Genomic DNA, 23,787 nt, shown 5'->3' on the forward strand with positions numbered 1-23,787 from the left:
ATGTAGATCAGTGGCTTTTTTCATGTCAAGGACCCCCAAATTGTCACTTAGTAGCCCGCAGACACCCATTTGAAAAGATACTCCCTGCAGGGACGCCCATAAGAGAAAAGTTTTACGGCTCTATTAGTAATTCTCAACCATTTTCATTTGAAGGGCCCCATGCAGTTTGACATGCATTTTAGCCTACGGACCCCCATTTAATGGTATTTCTATTCATATAGTAATCAATGTTAATTTAACTCAGAGTTAGACCCTTCCATCCAAGGCCCTTACCATGCTGTGCTGTGAGCAGGGCAGGAATTTCAGGGAGGCCATGAAGGCCATGGCCGTTGTTGCCCCTCAGTTTGACCTTTGTGCCCCTCAAAACAATGGCATGCCCTGAGGCCACAGTGGCCTTGATGCCCCAGCCCAGCTGACTGTACCGCTTTCTCTTCTGTCTCTGTCTTGTCAATATCAGTGGCGTAGCCAAGATTTACCAACTGGCTAGGCCTGGCACAATGTGGGTGGGCGCAGATGTGAGCTTGTACATCGGCTATTTTAAAATAGTCAACATTTAAACATTTACAGGGACATAATACAGTCATTTGTCATGGAAGTGGACTTCCCAATAGGGAGACGTTTTAATTTTAAAAATCGCTTCATAATTGACTAAACTATGATCAAATCAAACTCAACTGTGGTGTCTTTCTTTGCTTCCTAGATAGCCGCACATCGCCGCACCGCGCCAGCGGCGCCACAATTTTTTTTTATTTTTGGGTGGGCACAAAAACGAAATGGGTGGGCCTAGGCCTTGTCAGGCCCACCCGTGGCTACGCCGCTAGTCAATATGTAGACACCAGTGTCTTTCTTGTCATGTAGAGAAACCAGAGTCATCAGATTGTAAATACCCATTTATTTCACAGCAGATATACATGCCAGAAAGACTCCCTAATCGGGAGATAAGCGACCATCATGTCACAGTATACACAAAGAGGCATGTAAGTGGCATTGGTTCCACCCAAAGTTTGTACGAAAAACGGTTGATGAGTAAAGCCAAATAAAGTTTACACATTTGAAACTTGGAGATACGAGGTTTCTGCACGACAGTGACGATACATACAGAACATATTCCCAATGTGATTTTTTGAGCCCCAGTTTTTAGTTTTTGTCTAAGAGTGTAAAACATGCAGACGAGTTTGATTGTTTGATCCCCAGATGACATTAAATTCTTTATGTCAGTGCTTTTCCACTGCACGCACACACACACACACACACACACACACACACACACACACACACACACACACACACACACACACACACACACACACACACACACACACACACACACACACACACACACACACACACACACACACACACACACACACACACACACACACACACACACACACACACACACACACACACACACACACACACACACACACTCCTTTTCTTTTACCTCCTGAGAATAAAAGAAAAGCCAATGACATATTCAAACGCACCCCCCAGAACTCATTCAATCCACTCAAGACAGAGTTTTCCATCCACTTTCCAGTCCTCGACCACACAGGGGGAACTCATGCAGAAAGGATTTGCTCCATCCAAGTATTGTCACCTGCTGTAAATGATAGATATAAGCACAGCCGAGCGAAATGCACCCCCCTAAAATAAAATACAAAAAAAAAACTCTTTGACATAAGACATGACAAGTGAACAGACACAGAAAAAGCCCAAGCATACAGAAAATTGGATTTTCAAGAGCGGGCCTTGTCTGTCTGTGGGGGGAGGGGGGGGGGGGGGGGGGGGGGAATGACCAGTCAGACGGTGTTAGTGAGGCAGACTGGCTTTCATTAGCCTAGTCATTTGGCGCCGCCGAACCGTGAAGATGGTTAAGTGATATTATGTTAACCTCCTGTTTTACATCTAGAGTGAAGATTAAATGTAATTAGCTCAGCTTTTGTACTTCGCACTCAGCCTGGTGGGTAATTGATGACTGACTGAAGTCATTTGCTGAGTGTCTGCCCTATTGTTCTGATCTCGGGCCTCGCTCGGCGTCCATCATTTTCACGGTGATTGATCGAGAGCGACGGCAGACACCCCCATCTCGTTCTCTCAGGCTCAGGCTTTTTGGCGTCCGGCGCTTCATTTGCGCTTCCGTCGTATATGGCGGTGGCGTGGCAGACCTAAGATGGCAGATCAACGACCCCCCCCCCCCGCGAAGTGTTGCAACCGCGACACGCCGTGGGCTTGTAGATCGTCTATTTTTTTGGGGGCGCACGGCGCCGTCATAAAACAAATATAAATCACGCTTAACCCATTCAGAACGGGTACACATTATTGTGTATTATTATTTTATGCTTTAACTATTGAAAAATAGCAGATATACAAGCTCACAGCGCGGCACCGAGTGCCGCGCTGCGAGCTTGTAGATCTGCTATTTTTGAAAAATCGTGAAAATTAGAATTTTGACCCGATTCTATAAGTGTCTTTTGAATCCTTCTAAGATTTTTTTGAAAAAAACTATGTTTCTATGTCAGCAATCTGGCCAGCCATCGTCAAAGAAAAGGTCCTTTTCACTTAACTGGAGCTCAGTTAGTCTGTTCTTGAGAGACTACTATGTCAGTGGTTCTCAAACTTTTTCATGTGAAGGACCCCCAAAATGATATTTATTTGGCCACAAACCCGCATATCAAAATATTTAGTTCCAGGGACCACCCAGAAGCAAAATTTGAGTTACAAACGTTCGCTTTAAAAATACATATATTCAAAGATTTGCACACATGTTCACGACTTTTTCAAAAATAGCAGATCTACAAGCTCGCTGCAAGCTTGTAGATCTGCTATTTTTCAACAGTTAAAGCATTCAATAATCCATTCACATGAGGGAAGGAGGTTGGGGTCTTGGATCGTGTTCAGCAGCCTGCAGCGTCCAAACTGTGTTTGTTTTTTAGTTCGGTGCTGCTTGAACGTAATAGATAGAGATGGATGTTTAATTTATCCTCACTGCTCCGGCGTTATCAAACATGCACAGGGGCGTCACAAGGGGGGGGAAAGTGGGACTGAGTTACTAGGGCCCAAGGTGGAGGGGCCCGTCTTTAGCTATTGAAAAATAGCAGATATACAAGCTCACAGCGATCCAGCTTGTAGATCTGCTAGTTTTGAATAGTCGTGAAAATGTTTATATATGTGAACAATATACATGTGAGCTTGTATATCTGCTATGTTTCAATAGTTAAAGCACAAAATAATGCGTTCCCACTCTGAATGGGTTGAACCCCCTCCCCCTATGAAGAACATTCATGGGGGGCCCGCAGTGAATCCTTGTACCCAGGACCTAGGATTTGGTGCGACACCCCTGAACATGCATAGAGGCGAGAGAGAGAGAGCGAGCCAAGTATTGATATGCTGCTGTACCCTATGTATTCTGTGCATTCCATCATTTTGATTATGGGGGGCCCTGTTCACGGGAGGATATTTACTCTAGCAGTAGGCAGGTCTTTTCACAGGAGAGGAGATTCAAGATTATTGTTTACATCCCATTATACCAGTGTAAGGAGAGTAACATTCTTGGGAGTTTTGGCTCGGCCACATGCGCCAATGAGGATAATAACGGCAATAAAATGACAATAGAAATGGCAGTAAAAAGAATGTGCTAAACGAGCACTTATCTCCTCCAGGTCGGGTGGCCTGCCCAGGGCGTTTTTTTTTTTTTTCTTTTTTTTTTCTTTTTTGGGATGATAGTACTAGGCGTTGGTCTACTGCGGGGTCTTCCCACATTTTCAGGCCAAGGACCCCTTAGTTGAGAGAAAGATGATGCAGGGACCCCCACAACCTTTTCATAGATTCCATATAGTTTCATTGTTTGACAGGACAATCATCAGTGTATTTTAGATTCATGTCAATTTGTGTTAACAGAAATGTAACCACTTGAACGGTCAATAATTAATGAACTTGACCTTTCACTCTGTACTTAGTCTGCTCTTTTCCCCCTCTACACCAAACCTCTTTGGCAAAAATAGCAGATCTTGTGAGCTTGTAGATCTGCTATTTTTCGCTACATTTCTCAGGATATGGGCACTAGGGTTCAAGTTGTTCATATAAAAAGGATTGGAAGATTTGGAGGACCCCCTGTAGTAACTCTGAGGACCCCCTAGGGGTCCCGGACCCCCTGTTGAAGACCCCTGGTCTACTGTATATGTGGCATCATTTAGTTTGACTCGATTCCAGAGATAAATATTGTGAAAATAGCCAATCTACAAGCTCACCGTTGTGCGCTTGTAGATCAGCTATTTTCACAGTTTGCCTCTTTCTTACGTATATTATTTGACAATTGGGTGCCTACCCACTGATTGAGAGCGACTGCCTTATAGCTGACTGGTCCGACTGGATTCAGGCTATGTTAGGAAGGAGGCTATTATTATAGTCAGAGGACTGGAAAGCCCCTTCTGCACCTGTGCCGTCCCTGTGGCCCAGCCCACCTCTCTTGGGCAATTGGCTGCCTTTGAGCGATTGTCAAACACATGCAGAATGCCTTGCAAGATAGAAACGTGTGATTTGAAATATACTATTTGTATATGATGGGAGTCTGATGGCTTTTCCGGCTCTGAATAATAAGCTACAATTGATTGAAAAGAGTGTATCTGACATGGAATACACTGAGGCTGGGATGCTGTACTCTCTCTATGTTATATATCGTCACTGTCAGGATGAAACCTTGTATCTCCGAGTTTCAAATGTGTACGTTTTTACGAAGTAAAGCCCTGCTTGATCGTACAAGGCCGTCGCACAAAAGTAGTGAAAACAGCGGATCTACAAGCAAAGTGCTTGTAGATGGGCTGTTTTCACTAGTTTCGTTCCCTTTTTTAAAATGATAAAAACGAACGGTTTTGGACATACAAGGTTTCCACCCGACAAGGCGACAACGATGATATACAGTTTACAGTATGCATGGCACACGGTGGCACTCACAGCTAGAAGTTCCCGGACGCTGTGGGCGCTGGGGGCATGTTTTCTCCTTTAAGTCAGTGGTTCTCAACCTGTGGGTCGGGACCCCCAGGGGGGTCACCAAATTATTTTGGAGGGTCCCCAGATGATTAACTTCATGCGCAACATTGTTATCTCACTCAACATTAAACAAACCAACATAAAGTTTGAGTGTAGAGACGGTATCTGCACATTTCTAAAGTGACAATTTAAGGACTTTTTAATAGCTCTAAAATGGCAAATTAAATATTCGTCAAATTGTCAAATATTAGAGGCAGAAATTGTGAAAATAGTCGATCTACATGCTCATTGCGAGGCGTTGTGAGGATGTAGATCTGCTATTTTCACAATAGAACCGTGTTGTACAAAATGTAATGCCTCAACTCTGCTTGTATAGGGTGAGGGGGTCCCCAGTTAAAATATGATTATTTTGGGGGTCGCGGCCTGAAAAGGTTGAGAATCACTTCTTTAAGTCATCAGTGCCAATACCCTAGGTGGGGTTTGCATGTTCTCCCCGTGTCCCCTATAGGGTAGTACCCTCACAAAAAAAAATGCAGTAATCCGGGGGAGGCACTGAATTGAACTCAGCGATTTGCCGTGACGTTGACTTAGCATGTTCGTGTCAAGACAAACGAGTAGACACTTCAAAAGAGCATGTGTGTGTGTGTTTTTTTTTTATAATGGTTAATTTTCACTGTTGCTACAGTAAAGTGAGCAGTGCAGTATACTGTAATAGTGAATAGCCTACTGTAACAAACACACAAGGTGTAGTACAGCAGAGCCGAGAGATAATTTGATAATATTTGGAATTTATTTGGACACTTACACACACACACAATATATTTAGCATCATTTTAAACTTGAAGTACAAAGTTATTCTCATTCAGTTCTAAACAAAAGGGCTATTATCTCAACGTTTTCCTCGAAACATAATCGCTAAAAATATGCCATAAATATAAGGTGCTGGGAGTGAAAATTATGGATGAAAAAAATATTTATAGGGTTGCCCTGAGCCAAAGACGTTTGGGAACCCCTGCAGTAGGGCATTAACGAAAAAGTCGACAAGTCGACTGAGTCGACTTCATTACACAAGTCGACTCCCACCAGAGAAAGTCGAAAGTCGAAGTAGAAAAAAAAAATCGAATTATTTTTGCTCCATGTGTGCGTTCAAACTAGGGATGTTCCTAGCGACTAAATTCACTGACGTGTACACGACAATTTTGAAAACGAATATTCGACTATTCGAAAATGAATTGTTATTTTTTTTTTATTGTAATTTCACACAGAAAATAGCCAAAACTGAGCACTTTGATCTATTAGGGCAAACCTTGGTTGAAAAAAGTATCAAGAGTATATAAAAGCCTTTTAAAATGTTATGTAATATTGAAATCTTGCTCAAATTAATCAATTACGTCATTGCGCGAATCTAGGTCAGAGATCAATAATTAGAGCATCAGTCTCAGCTTGGTCGCTACAGCAGCTGATGTCTGTCTGACTGGAGTCGCTATACTAACTGAGCAACAGTTCTGTTCTCTTCAAAGTTAGCTATAATGGTATTCCATTCTCAACCGATGTATGATTAAGCATTCTCCTTGGCTTGTTCTCACCTCAAAATATGGATTAATTCATGGACCGGATCACAGATGCAGCGTGCAGGGTATCCTACTCGAGGTAACGAGTGATTCACATCCAGTATCTTTAAGATACACGTCGCTTAATTGCCATTAATTTACTCACGCAGCGGAAAGCCTAGATCGTCTATTTTCACAATTTCTTGCCTCTATCCACAACTTTCCAACATCCCATCGTGCAATGCACAGAAGTTGCACGGAGCTTCCGCGCCGCAGCCGAATGTGATCTACAAGCTCACAACGGCTGCATCTGTGATGCGACGTGAGCTTGTATGTCTGCTGTTAACCGGAAGTGTTGTGCAAAAAATTCTCCAGTAAATTCCTGCAGAAAGAGGTGAATACATTTTACAATTTGGACAATGACTATTTTCATACTTGATACCACACTAAACTAAGCATAAAAAAGGCAATACTGGAGATGTGGCGTAACGGCATGGATTTCTACACAGAGAGGGCAATTCTTTCACCATAAGATGCTGCATTCAAGTTCAGGAGAGTTTGGACAAGGCAATTTTGAATGCTGCCTTCGGGTATGGCATGGAAAGAGGGCATTTGCATTTCTTTCACCATAGTGACAACAGCATTCATGGTCTGGAGAGGGCACTTTTTGCAGAAGGATAAAAGGGCAGGGGCTCAAGCCCCCTTTCATGTCTATGTGTGCACGTGCCTGCAGATCATACTAATACAGTGTCACACAAAAGTATCAAAACAAAAGTATCGACGCACGGCTACTTTTGCTATTTCTACATTTGAATCCTGAAAAGCAATAGTTTGGGACGTACAGTATGAGGTTTCCCAGGGGCTTCACACCAAATTCTGGGCCCTGGGTACAAGGATTCACTGCGGGCCCCCACAACATTATTTTTAATAGGGAAAATAGCAGATAAACAAGCTCACAGCGTGGCACAGAGTGCCGCGCTGCGAGCTTGTAGATCTGCTATTTTTGAAAAATCGTGAACGTTTGGGCAAGTCTTTGAATATTTCAAATCCTTCTAAGGTTTATTGAAAAATGTATGTTTCTATGTCAGTGGTGCTCACACTTTTTCAAGGACCCCCAAAATGATATGTATTTGGCCACGGACCCCCCCATCTCAAAATATTCAGTTCCAGGGACCCCCCAGAAGCAAAATTTGAGCTTAAAAAAAAATACATACAATACTATAATGCCTCCCCCTGGCCAGCCGGGGCGCCTGATGGAGGGGAATGGAACTGGTTGGAATAACGTGTTCCTTCCACGCGCTACGTCCAACCGGGGAAGCTCCCCCTGTCAGGTGATAAGAAGCGGCCTGCTCACTCCTCATGCACTGAAGGAAGCATGAGCTCAGTTCGGGGCCCTCCCCAAGTTGGCAGAGGGAGAGCAGAGCCCAGGATTACAGCTTAGGCAATTGGCACCGGGTGAAAAAATGGTTTTTTTTTCGCGCTGTGAGCTTGTAGATCTGCTATTTTTCAATAGCTAAAGTATAAAATAATTAAGGCCCCTGAGGTTTCCACTCGACAGGGACGATATCTGTCTGAATTATACGGGGAGAATCATAATGAAAGCAGCCACTGACAAGCCCAGCTCTCTCCACACACACACACACAAGAGGGACATTTTTTGCTCCACCGGTGAATTCTGGGAAAGGGTCTGGCCAGAGATTAGTAGAACAAAAGATCTTTTGTTACATTTGATTAATATTCTTGTTCTAAAACAATAGGGGAGAGCAGCTGCTCTTGTTTTAGTCCTTCAGACGTATTAATGAACACGGAAGGATTATTGTTCATGTATTGAACTAAAATACAAAAAAAATATATAAATTAGTATTATCACGTTTTATTATTGGTTCATAATTGTATGATTCAAATTAAAATGTTGGCGGAGCAAATCGTCCGTTATTCATTAGTTGGGATTTAATAATTCAAAGCATATACATCATCTTTTTTTAGCTGAAAAAGTATGAAAATCCTTTAAGCTGGATTTCTCAGACCTCGATTTATTTTGGAATGCATGCATTACTTATAAACTGTATTTCCTAAACGGTTGTGTCAATCTGATCAAGATATCAAACCTCCAGCTACTGTACACCTTAACTTGGTTACATTACCAAGGGACATGACAAATGCCATGATAATTTCTTCCATTCACCCGACCTATAATCTTATTTATTCCCAAATACGGGCTTTGATCAACACTTTGAACACTATGTAGAGTACATAATTGAGCAGGGTCGCCCAGGGTATCTATAGGCCTACTTGGTCCCCTCTTGTTTTTCCTCTACACCAAATCTCTTTGACGAAAGTGGCTGAGCTACAAGCTCACACACAGCACATCGCAACACTGCACTTTGTGAGCCTGTAGATCGGGGTTTTTCAGCTTTTTTTTTTCATCTATAATATGGCCAGAATATAGGAACCCTATAGGGTTTCATGTGGTTAATTGAATAAACAGATTAACAGTAACAATGAACTGCCCCAGGCTGCGAGATTTCCCCAACAGTGTGAGGAGGGAGATCTGTGCACCGCCAATGGTCACCTTTTTACCACGTTGTGTTTTTGAGCTGTGCTAACCTCTTGTACATCTTTGTCTGTCTGAACGTACGCATGTCCCATGTTCCCCAAGTCTACGTACAGTATGTCCCGCCATCCCACATTGGCCAAGCTTCGCGTGACGCGCAATGAAGTTCACTTGCACCGCTCACTTCACACTGGGTGTGATTTTTGCACATAAACCAATTATCCAAACTCAGGCACGGCTACATCAGCCCTTGATTAAATATCATATACTGTATAGTTTGTATATTGTTACTGTTGGACATAAACATCTAATCTGCATATTTCAACTTTCTTTTTGCGTTGATTGATTGATTTATTGATTGATTGATTGATTGATTGATTGATTGATTGAATGCTTTATTAGCAGTTCGCATAGGAAAAGCACAGGCCAGCACAGTTCAGATACAAGGTCTACTAATAGGGTTTCTAACCCAAGAAAGCACTACGGCTTGTTTACGGCTTGTTTCATTGGGGTCCTTTTGTCACAGAAAAGCATCAAAAGTACAAGCTCGAAACATGGCGTGAAGCGAAGCGTTTCGAAAGCACACGGCCAATCTGTAGATCTGCTACTTTTGAATTTGAATCCTGAAAAAGTAACAGTTTCGGACATAATAAGGTTTGCACCCGACAGAGACGATAGTGTACATTATACACCATATATTTCACGTGTCTTATTGTTGGCTACATTCCAGATGATAGATCGTAAGGAGCGCTAGCTTGTAATGGGGTTGTACAGGTAATGAGTGGAATGGGCACACACACATACGCTGCATGACAAATGGCCAATTTTCTTCCCAGCCTCAGAAGACCTCCAATACACACACTACCCACAACGCTCTCATCATAAGACATATTGCGGGTCTCGGGGCGCTCTCATTTTAGGGGCGCCCATTTCTAGTACAAAAAGAAAGGGAATTCAAGAACGAATATCTATCAGTGAAATTGCACATAGAAAAATGGTGGGTGTAAAAAAAAGAAAAGAAAACATTGTTGTTTCCGCGGCGAAGCAGCGAATTTAACAGCGATGTTGTCGAGAGACCAGTGCAAGGACTGATGCTGTCGGTGAGGGCTGCTGTACTCCGACAATTACACGCAGACAACGTTTAACAAGATCTTCTGAGGCTTCTGAATCAAAGCGATGAAAGTAACCTGGAGGGATGCGTGCGACGACAAAGAGCTGCCCGACAAATATAGCACACAAACACAAGCGGCCCTTTAGAGTCATGTCAACACAATTATGAATGAGTCACCTGCCCCGAGGTTTCCATGCTACTGACGCCTGATGAATCGGTGTGTGGGGGAGGGGGGGGTCATTAAGGGGAACACAAGAGACCTAGATTTGACAACTTCACCGACAGCACGGTGCAAGCAATGCATCACTATTGAGGCGGGAGTAGTTATACTATCGTTGCTGTTGTTACTTGTTGGGTGGAAACCTTACTTTTCAGGACATGGGGAAAAATAACCATGTGTTCCGATGGATGCAATGTAACTATGTAGTTACAAGTTCTTGCTAAAACGTCTCATTGGTCAAATATAGTTTTTTAAACCACTATAACGGTTGCAACTATATGAACAGAAGCATTAGTTATAGCAAAATGAGGGAGGTGGTGGGTCAATATAGAATAAATCAAAAGGTAATTAGGAAAATAGCATTAGCTGAAATTAATGAATGAAATAAATAAACAAATAAAACTTAAAATAAGAAAGTATTTACTTACTCGAAAATCAAATAATAAGTCCTCAAAAAGGTTCAGTGTCCAGGCACTATTGATAATTCAACTTAAATGTCCAAAAAATAAACAAAAGAAACTCAGTCTATGTGGTGGGGATGGCAATTCCCCTCTTACCACCTCTTGATCTCAGATTCAAGGTCTGTATAATAATCCTCCATGGAACTGTTCATTCATCCAATGGAATAGGGAGATGGAAAAGATCCAATATCCTTCAGTGGTCTTCCGTAGTCTTCAATAGAACTAGCCACTAAACTACAATAATCTATCATAGACTTCAGAAAGCAAGATCTTGGGAGAACATCCTCTTGCTCCTCTCCTCTCAGTGTTTCACACTGGTCTGGCAGCCCCCGGGCGCCCAGGTGCAGCAAACATTTTGTAAGTGTCCACACCCCAATCAGTCTAGCCTGATTGGGTGATTGTTGGGTGGGGTCTCAATCATTGCCAGGTCACTCCCAGCAATGGAATATCAGCCATCCCATAAATATGAAAATAAACATCTCTTTGAACATAAATGATCACACAAATGGAAAATTAAAGTCATCATAATTGAAATAAAAAATATAAAGAAAATATAATGTGACTGAAATTGCAAAAACAGCAGGCTAATTCGCTATTCTAGTTTGCATGTTCTCCCCATGTCCCCCTGGTCAGCTGGGGCGCCTGATGGAGGGGAAAGGCACTTCCACGTGTTACATCCTACCGGGGAAACTCCCCGCTGTCAGGTGATAAGCAGCGGCTTGCTCACTCCCCATGCTTTGAAGTGAGCATGAGCTCTGTTCGGGCTCCCCAGGTTGGCAGAGGGAGAGCAGCGCCCAGGATTAAAGCTTAGGCAATTGGCACTGGGTGGAAAATGGGTTACGAAATTGTGGGAAAAAGAAAAATAAAAAGTTTAAAAATGGAGATTCAAGGATAAGTAACAGTAAAGATATGCATGTCAGTGTGAGGTGCTGGACAGGTACTAGTGGTGAAAAACTTCTGGGCACTCAGATTACTGGACAGGTGACAGCCTACAGAGTACAGACATGGACATACATTTGTACTTGTTGACGATGTTTTGAAACGCTGCCAGCGTCAAACAGGCGTCATCGCCACAAATAATGAAACACTCTGACCTTAATAGCGACAGTAATCATCTATCTAAGGTATGCTATGCTCATGCCATATAAACTCAGAAATAAAGCCACTTTATTCCGTGTGACTTTACATTGTTATCTAGAATTGAGTTTTGCTTGAGTGGGATCTCAAATGCAGCTCTAAATGTCAAATGAGAGCCATTTAGCTACACTCATCGGCAGAAGGTTTTTCTTCTTTGTTAACTTCATCCCGCAGGCGTACGCCTCGACTCAATTCACTTGTCATGATATAATAATACAAAAAATAGCTTTCCTCACACCCATCTTCGCCGTCGCCTGTGAGCTACACTGACAAGTGTCATTTTACATTAAGCAAGGGCAAAGCAAAGGCGACATGAAACAGTATGGACAGCCCTTTAGTCATCATAGTTTAGTTTTTATTTAGTTCTTATTCAGTTTTCGTCAGTGGAACACGTCGAACATTTTTCATCATAGTTTTAGTCGACAAAATCAACATTGGAAAATACTACTATTATAGTGACCTGGTCCAAAGCTTGGCCAGCAGGAGTTTTGCAGAACAGATTCAGTGACTTTGAGAAACTCGCGAGCTGTGGGACATTAATTCCCAACCCCTTCATGAAGGCGGACATACTGTAGGTGAGATTTCAGGACAGATGGCTGAAGTGTTCAGTGTCAGTCCTGTGGAGATAGAGATGGAGGCTATATAAACCTCCAAAAATGATGTCCGGCTAAAAACCTCGACAGCATTCACAGCATTTCTGGAACATAGCAGAGACAGAAAACAATATGATCCTTGATCAAGCAGCTCTTGAAAATGTCTATTTTGTTTGGGTCTACAAGAACATTGTGATGGATCATTTTTATAACATGAATGTCGTGAAATCTAAAGAGACGTTCAATCCAATTATTATAACTCGAGGCGTTGTGTGCTTGTAGATCGGCTATTTCACTAGTTTTGTGCAACAGCCTTATATGATGAGGCAGGGCTTTAATTTAGAAAAAAACATGGATATTTTAAACTTGGAGTTACAAGGTTTCTGCCCGACAGTGACAATATATTTATTTGGGTAATGTTTTGTAAGAAGTTAGACAGTTTCAACGGATCCCACTCTTCCGCTGTAATCTTAAGACTTAACTCTTCAGACTCCACCTTAGCCCATAGCACTTGCCCTAGCCTCAATGACCTTGCAGGCTCTAAATTGCAATTTACATGGCATGTTACCGGTACAAAGACAGACATCCTATAGTGTGTATAGTTTCAATGTATTGATTATCGATTTTCTTGGTTCTTGGTTTACCTACGATCCTAGATTACTATTGCTATGCATTTCATACTTTACCTTGTGCTGTCCTTGCTTATTGTTAATCGCTCTAAGAGCGTCTTCTAAATGCTCAAATTGTAAATGGCAAACATTCAGCAATAGGCAACATTCGTCAGATAAAGCAAAGCAACATGTTGTAAGCTTATGTAGATTGGTTATTTTTGTTGAAGAGATTTGGTGTAGAGGGAAAAAGGAAGGACGCCTCGGGGAACCCAGTCAACAAGTACCGGACATATGGTAGTCAAAAAACAACATGGTAAATGCATAGTGTGCAAAGAGAATCATGTAGTGCTTCAAAGAAACTACGATACCAGCTAAACAAACTAGAATACCATGGTAAACATCACCTAAACATCTGTCTAAACAATATGCTATCAAATATGGCAACTTGACATCCGTAGAAGAATACATGGGCCATGTCACACTAACACTGATGATATGTTAAATTGTGTTTACCATTGCTGTTTTTTCCCCCCTTTCATTTCATTTGTTGTCCCGTTCCATTAACAGTAAAGAAAAGATTGATGTCTCCCCTGCCTTAAGCACAGCACCTCTACCGTAATTCAACAGGCAGTGCTCACAGGCATATTGCACAACAGAACAGGAATACTAATCTCTCACAGAGGTCCTAGCTTTTTTTTTTTTTGAGCGGTGCTAACCGCTCCTATAGACCTCTTTTTTTTTTTACCAAAACTATGATGTCACAAATGATGATGACATGAGTTCGCTAGACCAATGAAACACCTCGATTCTGTTGATCTGTCCATGATGTCATAGTCACAGAGGCACCCGATTGGTTCACCCTGATTTAGAACGCGTTTAGGCCGCGTAAATTACGTCATAAAAAGATATTGAGCGGTGCTAACCTTGAATTTCAAAATTGTATTAGATGGATATCACTTATAAGCGATAAAATAACCACACTTTTAGACAGACTGTGGAAAATCTTACAGGTCGGACCCCAAAAGACTGTGAAAATTGAAGACTCATCACTAAACCATCATTTTGAGGGGCCATTTCTTGCCCAAGGAATGTTTTTCATGCAAAACAAATGCTTGCAATGGATTCAGAATAATTAAAAACCCCTAGTTTGACCCCTCACATCCCACTTAAAGCAGATTCTTTTGTGAGTCATTTTTCCTTTATAGTGTAGTGTATAGTAAGTGAAGGTAGGTAGGTCGTTTTCAAAACTTTGTCCCGATGGGATTCCTTGGGACTTTTTTTCCCTCACTAAGGACATAATGAGGATACAGAATCAGTTGAGTTTGCTACTATTGCAATTTGTTTTAGGTTTAGCCTAATTTTGGCCTAAAATCACTGGACTATTGAGCAAGACTGTGAACCCCTAGTGGCCCCTGGTGAGCAGGTTGGTGCCTTGCATGGTTTCCTCCGTCATCGGAGAATGAATGTGTGAGTGAATGGGTGAATGTGATGCACAATCTATGTAAAGTGCCTTGGATAAAGGCGCTATATAAATGCACCATTTACCATTTTGTTTGGAGGCTGATTCAAACACCTGATTATCTCGCATTGTTTTCCGACAAGGCCACAGTTCCGTCGTGTTGATCATCATCGGGTGGAAAGTTGTCTTTAGCAGCAGCAAGCACGGTGGAATTTCCTGTTCTAGTTTTGCCATAAATGTTGTTTTAATCATTTTAACCACGCATCCATTTCTTGACGGATTTGTGAGTTGGCAAGGAGTATTGCCTCAAGGAAGGAGCGGTCATCGAACACCTTAGTTCTATATTATGCACTGACTCCCACTCCAGATCACTTTGCAGAAAATGACGCATTTCACCTTTTCTTAGTTTATATATCCTTGCCCTTATGCTGGAAAGTGGAAACCATGAATGTGGTAGAAAAACTAACTTTTAACTTTAATCAATGCTGTTCATGGGCTAGATTATCTAGCCCATGAACAGCATTGATTTAAAACTGAGATGAAAAAAAATAAACTCTGTGTCTGCCGAAATGTAGCATTTTCAGACCAAAATATATCACCAAGGGTTACTCTCGCATACATGCATACACGCACGCACACGCACACGCACACACACACACACACACACACACACACACACACACACACACACACACACACACACACACACACACACACGCACGCACACAGATCCAACTGAGATCCCCATTGGAGCGATGCTGTTCCCATGTGTGTCCCAAGATCCACACGATTCTACGTTGACAATCTGTTAATCTTGGCAAGCAGCACCATTGTACGACAGCATAGATTTGCCATTATACTGTAAGCTTTCCAAAGATAGAAAAAAAAGAAAGAGAAAGAAAGAAAGAAAGAAAGAAAAAGTAATTTTCAGAGCTTATGCAATGTGTCTGAGGTGAGCATATCTTGCCTAACAAGCCAGGCATCTTGGTGAGACAGGAGAGATATAAGTATCCTGTATCCATACTAATGTTGTGTCTGCATAAGTTCACACCCACACTGACTCATCCGTCTGCCTCTTCTTCTTCTAGCTCTCTCTCTCTCTTTCTCTGTCTGTCACTCCGCTCGCTCATTCTCTCACGGCTATCGCTGTCCAACTTCACAGACATAATGAGAACATTAGCTCTCTTTGTGCCTTGTGTACCAGTGTTTCCCAAACTAAAGGTCGGGACCCACTTTACGGGTCGTGAGTAAAATAAACAAGATTAAATAAAAATGTTTCAGAAACTAAAATATTCGGAAGAATTTCAAAACAAGGTTGATTCCCGGGGAGACAACAAAGTCTCTGCACAGATCATTGTTGTCGGATGGAAACCTTGTATGTCCAAAACCTTTTTCTGTTATTATTTTAAAAATGATTTAAAATAGTGAAAATTGTCGATCTACAAGCACACAACGCCTCGCGGTGCGAGGCGTTGTGTGCTTGTAGATCTGCTATTTTCACTAGTTTTGTGTGACAGTTTTGTGTGATGAAGCAGGGCTTTACTTTGAAAATTTGAAACTGGAGATGCAAGGTTTCAGGGACATGCTGGGCCCCTGATTCAGCCCGGGAAAAAGAGTTGGAGAGGCCCTCATTGCGCGCTATAGAGAGAGATCTCTCTCTATAGCGCTGCTGCTACTCAAAGATTTGCCATTTCAGATCATGACAAGTGACAAGCCAGTGGGCCAATTACATGAGTTATATTTTGTTTTTGTCGGGTGGAAACCTTGTATACATGTCCAAAACCATTTTTTAAATGATTTAAACTAGTGAAAACAGCCGATCTACAAGCACACAACTGCGAAGCGTTGTGTGCTTGTTGTAGATCTGCTGTTTTCACTACTTTTGTGCGACAGCCTTGTATGATGAAGCAGGGCTTTGTTTGCGGAAAAAATTACAAATTTGAAACTTGGAGATACAAGGTTTCTGCCCGACTGTGACGAATTACTTTGTTGGCCGCCCAGCCACCAAAATGGAACGAAGGCCGACATTTTATTTTTATTTTTTTCCTAATGGCCGGCCTGGACTGGCTGGGAATGAACCGGCCTTTCGAGAGTTGTTCCGCTTTTCCCAATGGCCAGCACGTCCCTGCAAGGTTTTGTCTGCTGGACAGTGATGAGATATTAGTCTAGAATCTCTGTGTGGAACCTGCAGTTCCAAGGGGCGGTTTAAAAAAAAATGCGGTTGGTGATAAACCCGCCGCATATTTTTTTGCATACTTGTTCCGGATTGGTGCTCCACAATTTCGGGGGCAGCAAAATCCAATCACAGGGCCAGACTAATCTGCCGAGGGCTATTTTATTTTATTTTATTTTTGCACTGGCAGATTCGTCTGGCTTCCGCGCTAACCGGATTCCTCTTTTTTTGGGTGTGGAGCTGAAAACTTTGGCCAGCTCGATCTCTGCCTCACAGCAGTGTTTCCAGGGACTCCACTTTTTTGACAGCGAGTTCCCCCCAGTGAGTCTTATTGGAGGAGAACAGGGGGCTTTTGAGGATGTTGGGTAGATGGGGCGGGTGGAGGTGGCGGGGGCGGGGGCGGATGTGGGCTCCGCTCATCTGTCACTTAGTTTAACCATCTTGCGTCATCCACATGCCTCGGATATCAATTCCGCAGAGACCCAGATATCCCCGCGCCTGAGGGGGTACGGCCCTGGCGTTACCAAAGAAAAGCGGGGCATAGAATCTGTCATATATATATATACTGACGTCTCCTGTGATCTCTGTGATGTGCGGTTTGAGACGGCTTTGATTTGAAATGCTTCTGCTGCCTGGTAGGTTGCGTGGAGTCAGTCGACGCCGCTCGCCACGCTCAATGCATATTTATGAAGCGCACGAGCCTCACTTTGCATTGTGTTGGGATTCCGGAGTGCATGGCCTGGAAAGAATAATGAGCCTGTGGCGTCTTGAGTCTTGACCATTTCTGCATTCGCTTTATTTATTTTATTTTTTTGCCTTTAACCACCTACCTTTAATCAGGGGTGTCACACCACATTCTGGGTCCTGGGTACAAGGATTCACTCACATTTTGTGCTTTAATCATTCAAAAATAGCAGATATACAAGCTCACAGCGGGGCACCGAGTAACGCGCTGCGAGCTTGTAGATCTGCTATTTTTGAAAAATTGTGCAAGTGTTGAATATTTCAAATCCTTCTAACGTTTTTTTTTTAATCTTTCTGTGTCAGTGGTGCTCAAACCTTTTTATGTGAAGGACTCCCAAAATGATATGTATTTGGCCACGGACCCCCATCTCAAAGTATTTAGTTCCAGGGACCCCCCCCCCCACACACACACACACACACATTTTCACAACTTTTACAAAAATAGCAGATCTACAAGCTCGCAGCGTCTTTTTTGACCGTACTGTATGCAATTTAAAACAAAAATTGTAATAAGTAATTAACCTGGCTGAAATACCACAGTTAAAATTACCCTAAATCAGGGGTCTTCAACGTTTTCGGGCCAAGGACCCCTTAGTTGAGAGAGAGATGAAGCAGGGACCCCCACAACCTTTTCATAGATTCCATATCGTTTAATTGTTTGACAGCACAATCATCACCTCGCAGCTGTGAGGCGTTGTGAGCTTGTAGATTGGCTATTTTTGGCTAAAGTTCTCAGAATATGGACGCTTGGATTCAATTGGTTAATATAAAAAAGGAGAAAAAAAACTTTCTATCACTCAAAGATTTGGAGGACCCTGTAGTAACTCTGGGGTACCCCCTAAGGGTCCCGGACCCACTGTTGAAGACCCCTGCCCTAAATTGAAAAGATGCAGCTCCATGCCTTGTTGTCCTGGAAGCCTGGGCTTGGAAGCGCCACTGTGCGCTACGTAAACTCCCACCTCATATAAAAGAAGCCCCCACCCTTGCCGCGTGTTCAAAGCCTCCCTCAAAACCCACCTTTTCAGACTTGCTTTCCCTTCCTAACTTTTCTCCACTCGCCTTTCAGTTTTTATTTTTCTTCCCTGTGTGCCTGCTAATGTACATCTTAGATTTTATCCTTTTAATCTTTGTCCTAATAAAGTTGTTTTATTTTGTTTTATTTTGTTTGTAAAGCGACTTTGAGTACCTTGAAAAGCGCCATATAAGTTCGATGTATTTGTATTATTATTATTATTATTATTAAAGGTGATTTTGAAAGGTACAGTAATTGGTTCTGAGATTCAGCCATAACTGACCAAGGGGCAGCTTTTTTTAAACAGAGGACAAGAAGGCAGTCAGTGGTGGAAAAAGTACTTGACTCAAGTAAAAGTCAAGTAAAAGTGAACATGATTGGCATCAAAACTATTTAAAGTACCTAAAGTGAAAGTACTCATTATGCAGAATGTCCCATTTCACAGGTTTCGAATGTATACAATGTATATAATTGTAGTGAAGTAAAAGTATAATATTTGCCTCTGAGATGTAGTGGAGTACAAGTAAAATAATTGAAAATACTCCAGTAAAGTCAAACAGTACAGTACTGTACTTAGTTAAAAAAAAAAAAAGAAAACGTTACAGGAGCGATTAGGGATTCTGAGTCTTGCTCAAGGACACTTCGACACTAACTCTGGGGGAGCCCGGGATCGAACTGGAAACGTTGCTGGGAACGTCATGTTTCCAAATAGATTAAGTACACTTTTGAAATGGGGCTCGGTTAATGTATGTACCGGTATGTTTTGAACTAATAATCCACATCCAACTGCATGGGAACCTTGCGGTTCTCCGTCCAGCCGCTCTAGCGGCCACCCACTGCCACCCCATCAGGGGCGTCACAACGGGGGGAAAAGTGGGACTGAGTTACTGGGGCCTTAATTATAAAAATAAAAATGTGTGCAAATCTTTGAATATTATGTATTTTTTTAAGCAGACATTTGTAACAAAATGTTGTTTCTGGGGGAATCCCTGGAACTAAATGTTTTGAGATGGGGTCCGTGGCCAAATACATATCATTTTGGGGGTCCTTCACATGGAAAGATTTTGAGCACCACTCACATAGAAACAGAGAACGTTTTCACAATAAAATAAAAAAAATAGCAGATCTACAAGGTCGCAGCGCGCTTGTATATCTGCTATTTTTCAATAGTTAAATCACAAAATGTGGGTGAATCCTTGTAACCTGCAGGGCCCAGAATTTGGTGCGACACGCCTGCCACCCCATAGTGCAGCTTTAAGTACTGTACATGAACAGCTCAGGGGCATCATGTGGGTAGAGAGTGTCCGCCCTGAGGTAGGGATGTCAGGGTTCAATTCCCCGGCCGGGTCATACTGTACCAGAGGTACAATGTACTGTAGTGTGCATTATGACTCAGGCATGTATTTGCACATGGAGACAGGAGATATGCTCTGCCCTTTACTATTATAGGCCACATGGCTGGGGAATCGCTGGTTCCCCAAGGCTACTTACTTACTTACTTACTGTACTTACTGTACTTACTACACTCAGTGGTGTAAAGATTACTAAGTACATTCACTTAAGTAATGTACAATTTTGAGGTGTTTGCACTTTACTTGAGTATTTCACATTTCCAATACTTATATAATATTATAAAACACACATTAACCACTTTAGCCCTATTTTATACGCATGGCTATTTGAAAATAGACGATCTACAGGCTCAAAACTCATCGCGACACGTTGTGAGCTTGTAGATCTGCCATTTTCAAGTTTCATGTTGTACTTTTCCTTTTGGTACTTCAAGTACATTTTTGATACCAGTTCTTTTGTAAGTTTACCCAATTACATTTTGAATGCCGGACTTTTACTTGTAACAGAGTAGAGTATATTGCCGTTTTGATACTTTAAGTAAAACATGTGAATACCTTTTCCACCGTTATATGAGTATATGTACTTAGTTACTTTCCACCACTGGGGAGAAGAGGATGAGAGAAAAAAAAAGTTTTATAATCTCTCAACTCACTGGAAATAAGGATTGGTTGGTGCCACGGTCCTGGAATATGCTGCCTTAGCCTAGGAAGACTCTTTGGGGTGGGGGAGCTTAAGCTAGACACAATGTGCCTACACAATGGACGGATCTGAAGCGTCGGGGGGATCTGCGGAGGGAAGCACAGTCGTAACAGAAATCCCCACTACAAAGGGAGCGGGGTGAAAAGGCAGTTATTTAACCAGATGCCCCACTCAGCAGAGAGGGGATTAAAAAAAAAACGCACGGCTGCGCTTATCTGGCATATACTGAAGACCTTGACTTTCAAACCCACAGGTTCTCTTAAAAAACATGGTGTGAAGGTCAGGCTTTTATTAGATGTCTTTTGTGTGCTAATGAGAACGGCGGTGGGATTTATTAAGGTGCCGTGTCTTTTTTCTTACTTTAACTTTTGTCTATTAAAAAAAAAAGAGAATGAAATACAAGGATCGTGATGAGTTTTTTTCCCCCCCGTTTTTTAAAACCATTTTGAGGGCTAAAGTGCAGGCTTTATGTATTCTTTTAATATGTCAGCAGCTTCCAGACTGCAGAGCAAAACGTTCGGATGGGACGAGACGCACGCTCACGTGATTGACAAGGCAGTTCAGTGGCTGCTCGGTAAGCGTTGTCAATACTAGATTTAGCTGCTCCCAGAAATTACTGCATCATTCTTATATTAAAAACTGTCAACCGTGAGAATTTTTTTCTGTGCATATAAAACTCGGAGCAATAAAGCAAAAAAAAGTTGGCTTGATGAAATTGCTTTGACAGCTTGCACGCGGCCTGTGAAACTTGCATGCGGTGAATTTGTTTTAATTTGTTTTAATTTAATTTAAGAAGAAAGGAAAATCTCTTTGAAATGGTCCATCAACTTGGGCTGTAGAAAATGCTTGGCGTGCCAATGATTGGCGTGCGCAGCTCATTTGTGTGCCACCGACGCATACATTTTTAATCAAATTTATGTTCAACAAGCAGATGTTAACAGTGTTCCGACTTCCATTACCCATGATAGACGTCATAACATGCACTCCAAATACAGTAGGCTACGTCCCCTATATGAAGAGACTTAATTGAAACAAAGTTGCAATAGACACTATGGTTAACAAGAAGATAACTCTCGGGTTTTACTACGGTATAGTCTGTAGAAGTTGATTGAATTCTCAAGTCCGATTCATATGTCATACTGACGGTGGTGTGTCAAAAGATAGCCGATCTACAAGCACACAACAACTTGTAGATCTGCTATTTTCAGTGCACACCACCACCGTATGAGAGAAGATGAATTAAGTGACACACACTCATGACCGGGGATGTAATCAGCCAGTACTTCTCATTTACTAGGGCATTCACCAAATATTCGAAAATTAGAATATCAAAGTCACTATTCGACGTTGTTCACCGAAGTCGAATATATATATTTTTTTCTCTTTAAAAAATATATGAAGCTTGGCTAGATAGGAAGTCATAGGAATGAGTTGTCAATGCCCCTGGTGGATGAATTTGTTAATGCTCTATACACATATTTGAACTGGGGACCCCCACCCTGACAAGCACTTGGAATTGTAGGTATTACATTTAATGTGACTCGGTGCACAGGTAAACATTGTGAAAATAGCAGATCTACATGCTCACAACGCCTCGCAACAATGTTCGCTTCTTGCTTACTATTTTTGACAGTTTGGCCAGTCCTGTCGAATATTCGACTATTCGAATACTTTGAGGTCGAATAATTCGAATACTAAAAATCACTATTCGTGAATGCCCTGTCATTTACCCATTCACACACCGATGACGGAGGAAACCATGCAAGGCACCAACTTGCTCATCGGGAGCAGTTAGGGGTTCAGCGTCTTGCTCAAGGACACGTTGACTTGACACTCGGCCAGGAGGAGCCAGGAATTGAACCTGGAACCTTCAGATTGGCCGCAGATTCCAAGATGGCCGCTTTACTCCTGAGCCCAAGCCCCCAGAACCCTGGGGGCGCCCTGAAACCAAATGGACATGGTGGCCGTTTTGAGGTACTGCAGTTGGGTCTACTCACATGAACGCGCGTCTAGGCTTCTTTGTATTGACGCGCGTTCATACCGGAAGGGCTCGTTCATGAAGCGCGTCCATGAACACAAACTATGACGCAAAACGCGTCACAGTAGACCCACTACGTCACGGTTTTACTAGCCGGAAGGAGGGGTGAAAACGCCTCATGCGCTGGGTGAGCAACTCAATGCAAGTGGACGGGCGGGGATATCTGGTGTCCTCTCTATTCTTATTATAACTCTATGCCTGAGCCTCTGCCACCCCTCAGCTAGCTCAGAAGAGTGCCAGATATGTTTAAGTGACAGCCACAGTGAACAGAGCACAGCAGGGAACGTATACAGCTCCCCCCCCCCCCCAAAATCAAAGTGAGCACAAAATCAAAATTGAAAGGAAAATGAAAAAAAAAAAAAAAAAAAAAAAAAGGATGTGTGGATTGAGCTGATGGCTATTTTGGATCATAGGTGGGGGTTATGAAATAAAGGGCAGGCAACTGCAAAACAGAATGTACGGTACAATACGATTGAGCAGAGGTGGAAAAAGTAGTAACATTTTGGACTTAAGTAAAAGTATCAATATTGCACTGTAGATGTACTCCATTACAAGTAAATGTCCTGAATTCAAAATGTACTTGAGTAAAAGTATGAAAGTATTGGCATCAAAATGTACTTAAAGTACCAAAAGTAAAAGTACTAAATGTTTGAAGATAGCAGATCTACAAGCTCACAAGCGTGTGAGCTTGTAGATCGGCTATTTTCAAACAGCCTAGGTATGAAATAGTGGTTTATGTATGTTTTATAATATTATAATTTATATAAATTATAATATTATAAAACATACATAAACCATTTGCAGACATATGTGTGCAAAGTAACTAGTAACTAAAGTTTTCAAATAACTGTAGTGGAGTAAAAGTACAATATTTGGATCCGAGATGTAGTAGCAGTAACAGTAGCAGAGTGGAAATACTCAAGTAAAGTACAATACTTTAAAAGTGTACTTAAGTACAGTACTTAAGTAAATGTACTTAGTTACTTTACACCACTGCGATTGAGAAACATGGTATAATTATATTGTGATGTCCACCTTGTTATATATATATATATATATTTCTTTCTTTTTATTTATTTTTTA

The sequence above is a fragment of the Nannobrachium achirus genome (genome assembly GCF_963921795.1).
Source record: "Nannobrachium achirus genome assembly, chromosome: 22".
Classification (NCBI taxonomy): domain Eukaryota; kingdom Metazoa; phylum Chordata; class Actinopteri; order Myctophiformes; family Myctophidae; genus Nannobrachium; species Nannobrachium achirus.